The sequence below is a fragment of the Pinus tabuliformis genome, chromosome 6, assembly GCF_031772625.1.
Source record: "Pinus tabuliformis cultivar Carrire ecotype Pingquan chromosome 6, CPIR1, whole genome shotgun sequence".
NCBI lineage: Eukaryota > Viridiplantae > Streptophyta > Pinopsida > Pinales > Pinaceae > Pinus > Pinus tabuliformis.
In genome coordinates, this window is record NC_142292.1 from 1,461,438,619 (window position 1) to 1,461,443,004 (window position 4,386).

Sequence of the window (4,386 nt, forward strand, 5' to 3'; positions counted from 1 at the left end):
TTATCTAATTACATGCACTAAAAACAAAGATAAGTTTCTAATATCATTTAAATGGAATGAATGGTTACAGTGGTATCCTTTGGATATGAACGTGTTGGTGTGAGAATGATCATAGTAACATGGTAATTATTTTGACATGATTGATAATTATTTGTTTATACATGCACAATGTTGTTAGAAGAAACCATGTTGTGATATTATATTTACATCTCATGTGTGCACATAAATAGATGTTAAAAGATCGCTTTTAAAGACAAATTATTGATTGATTAATACTTTATATAATCACGTTACCAAAGATTGTTGATGACATCAATGACAAGAAATGATGGCAATTTGTGCAAAATAAAAATTAAGTTTAGCATTGTGATGGATAAAAACTAATGGTCCATGTTGATGATTATGAGTTGCAAGATGGTCCATTGATGGGACAATCATGCCACAAGCATATAAAGAGTGGTCATTTGTGGGTAAATGGTTTCATGATCATTGTAATAGTTTTTAGGTAGGTATGTTGTATTTTGATTGATATTTCATTATACTATTTTGTGATAGTAGTTAAGGGATGGACTCTTATAATCCATTGAGTGAGGGGTGAACACCCTCATGAGCATTTAATAATAAAATTAAATGTTTGCTTGTTTTCACCCTACGAGGTTTCCAGGGTATATTGGCATTCAATGATGTGATTGCTTATTATGTCACTTTGATGATGTGATTCCTTGTTTAATGTGATGTTGATAATGTCAAGTATGCGATTAATTAATGTGGTTAGGGGAATCACGAAATGGATGCAATATTACATCATATAGTTTATTGTAATATGCTACAAGAGTGGTGGTTAATGGTTACGAAACTTACTATTCCTCTATTAAAGTTACTTTATGTATTGATGAACATTCTATTTAATATAGTGAGGAATGTGGAATAGTTGTTTGGATAATTACTGATGGGTGATTTGTGTAAAATTTTTCTAACTCCTTACATTTTCATGTGAAGCAATATGTCTAATGTTTTTTAAAAGATAAATAATATTAGAATATTAGAATATCTTTCCGTATTAGTCACATAAAAACTCTTTTCCCTAATAATCTTATAATTTTATTCTTAATAATTTAAAAATATAATTGTGATAAAAATATTTAATTATTCTACTCCCCCATTAAAATATTAATTTTCTATACAATCCACTGTTCAATCAAAAATTTATTTTTTTGTACGTGCACTCTATCAAAATTCTATTTTTTCATTAAAATTTTACATCTAAAAAATAATATATACCATTCTAAACGTGTATCTCCACAAGATGATAATTCCGTTATAATTATATTTATACAAAAATACTCAAACTTTTCATTTTTATTATAATAAATTTATAATATAAATATACCCATACCCAACCATCACTGTCCAACCAGCATTGCGTTGTCAGCATAATTCTTTCCCTCAATCCCTTAAAAAAATATTCCAGTCACCCACACATATATATATACTTGGGAAAATAAAAAAATCCGTATCTTTTTATAATTCACTGGTATATTTATACATCAAAAAAACTATAACAACCACTTTACAATGATACGACGATCACACCCATCTCTTAACGTATTATATTTCTGATCACGCAAGTCTGCTTCAACGAACATCCCATTATCGTCTTTCCATTGACCTGAATACGAAGGTAAAACTGTCAAAGCACCGCGTATTCCTTTCATCGGAACATGTGACTTCAAACTGAATCCCCTCCGCAGCCAATGTAGCAGGTTGCGTGTAGAACTCTTCTAGTCCAAAGCCTGCGCAAAATTCGGATGTAGAAGAGAAAAAATGATAGTCTGGAGACGACAGATCGATCAAATCAAACAAAATCTCTGTTAAAGTTGCTGCATCTCCTGCTAAAAGTTCGGAATGTGAGGATGCCCGGCACTCCACTACAGTCGACATGGAGCAGGTAGGATTTACACCTTCCTTTGCAATGGACTTGGAATCATCGTGTGTGATCAGATCAGGCAGAGGTAGGTCGGAGGAATTCATGATCGTTCCTTTAATCTTGCACGATTTAAAGCCTGGGTGTGAATTACCGTTGAAGCCGTTGGATATTCCCATTTCAGTTTCACTCATCGCCGTTGTTACTAAGACATGATTTTGTACGAGAGGAGGAGATTTTGACCTTATCTCGTGATTTTCTGTAGTCGAAGATTGATTCACGGACGACAGCTTCTTGCCGAGATGAGTGTTCCAGTAGTTCTTGATTTCGTTGTCTGTTCGAACAGACAGTCGTCCTGCTATCAGCGACCATCTGCATGGATCGTAACGTGCGTCACACTTTGCAAAAGGTTCAAAATTTCTAGACACCCCGGCATGTTAATAGAATGAATAAAGAAATGATGGTCAGTCATTGTGCGCATACCGATTGCCAAGGAGGTGATGCAGCCGTATAATAAGCTCCTCCTCATCGGGGGAAATGTTTCCGCGTTTGATGCCGGGACGAAGATAGTTCAACCAGCGTAATCTACAACTCTTTCCATTCCGCTTAACACCTGCCAAACAAAATTTGTCCACTTATTTAGCTTCTCATCACAAATGTACTACCTTATTAATAGAGATTTTCTGAGATTCACCTGCTTTTTGGGGGGTATTTGTCCATCCACAGTCGCCATGAATTCGAGTGTAGTCGGAAAGAATCATATCCTCCTTTGCAGTCCAGGCCCCGCGGTTGAGCCCTTCGTTTGAGCAGCAAGGAGGCCTACCCATTATTGTCATTATTCCTCTATAATTACAGAGACCATCATCTCCACTGCTCGGAAGAGTCACACGGTACTGGCATCGTCTCTCTTCTCCTTGGCAGGGCTCTTGAGTATATGCAAGCTATTAGATTCTACTTGCTAAAAGAAGAAAGTTATTGGCCAGTGATAAGGAGTTGCGTGCGATCTCAGAATGATCGAAATCGAAACGTTATCGGCTTTCTTTGCCAAAACCCAGGTTGAAATGAAATATGATTAGCAATGCTATGATTGGTAAGCAGAGGAGATTAAAAATACGAAAACAATTGTATCGCGAGATTAGGTATCGGCTTTCTTTGCCAAAACTCAGGTTGAAATGAAATATGATTAGCAATGCTATGATTGGTAAACAGAGGAGATTAAAAATACGAAAACAATTGTATCACGAGATTAGGTACGAGAAAGCAACCTTTGGAATCAAATAATTAAAGAGCAGGACCCATATAAGATACTGTAGAAGAATCACATAATTGCCCCGTTAAAAAGTAATCCACGATCACACTGTTAGAGTGGAAATATCACATAATTGCCCCGGTAAAAAGTAATCCACGATCACACTGTTAGACTGGAAATATCGCCAATGGCAACGACGAAGGAGCAGTCTGAGGTCGCTCACCTGTCATTCTGCAACCTCTGCAACCTACCTAATGAAGATTTGAAGGCCTGCATGCTTATGACATTTTATATATTTACATTTACATTTTTATTAATTAATAATAATAATACGTTAAATTCCCGATGCCGTGGATGTATATTTGGCAAATGACATGGGAGGCACCCGTCATTCCACGGGCATTTACTGTAATTAAGAGCGGATGGGTAGTTTACCTCACATTCAGAGAGCGTGCTATGGTTAATTTTCTTGAATTCATTTGGTAAATAGGCACCGGCCATTCCACCAACATTTAATGTAATGAAGAGAGGAGAGGGTGGGTGGTTTACGTCCCATTCACAAAGCAGGTTAGGTTTTTTTTTTGAATTTAAGATTTATTGTGTTATGGAATATTATGTTATAATTAGTTTTTAGTTGAGTTGAAAGGCTTATTTTAAGATCCGGTATTGTGAAACTTTGTTCATATTAGTCCCAAAAAAAACTATACAAAAGAGTTTTTTAAATTAAATTTATGTTCCATTTGCATTACACAATGGTCTTAATTCCCCATCTGTCTATACAAAAATAGGTGGTGGTTATCTCAAGAAATATGATGGTGAAAAGCATGGGCAATAGAATTTCCTAGTTTTTTAGTAATAATGCTTGTTGCTGAGGAGTTATTATCTATTGGGTGTGTGTAGAGTTGGTGGCTTTTCCATTATTGGTAATGTGTTGATTTATTATTTGCTAGGATTGGGATGTGGCTAACAAAATAGATCATGTGATGAGGTGCAAGCTCACGAAGCCACAATCCCTTATCACTATGTTGCTTTTCCTAATACTAAGGACGAGATGTAACCATGTTCTTCAAAACAACTAGACTTATTTAGACTAAGAAATACTATAAGGAATTTGTCACTAACTCACTGACCCTAAGTAAATTAGGGAAATGAGGAATCAATATATGCATTCTATTACTCTCAACTCGTAGCTAAAAACTTTGGTGGGACTAGT

At 35.5% G+C, this 4,386-nt stretch overlaps 1 pseudogene across 1 annotated transcript; it reads right to left on the reverse strand.

The window, feature by feature from the left end:
- Positions 1–1,650: 1,650 nt before the first annotated feature.
- On the reverse strand, positions 1,651–2,751 carry LOC149264134 (transcription repressor MYB6 pseudogene; annotated as a pseudogene). Its single transcript, XR_016252715.1, has 3 exons — positions 2,619–2,751; positions 2,408–2,537; positions 1,651–2,296 (listed from the first exon to the last, which is right to left on the reverse strand). The product of XR_016252715.1 is annotated as a transcription repressor MYB6 pseudogene (transcript).
- Between the last annotated feature and the right edge of the window lie 1,635 nt (positions 2,752–4,386).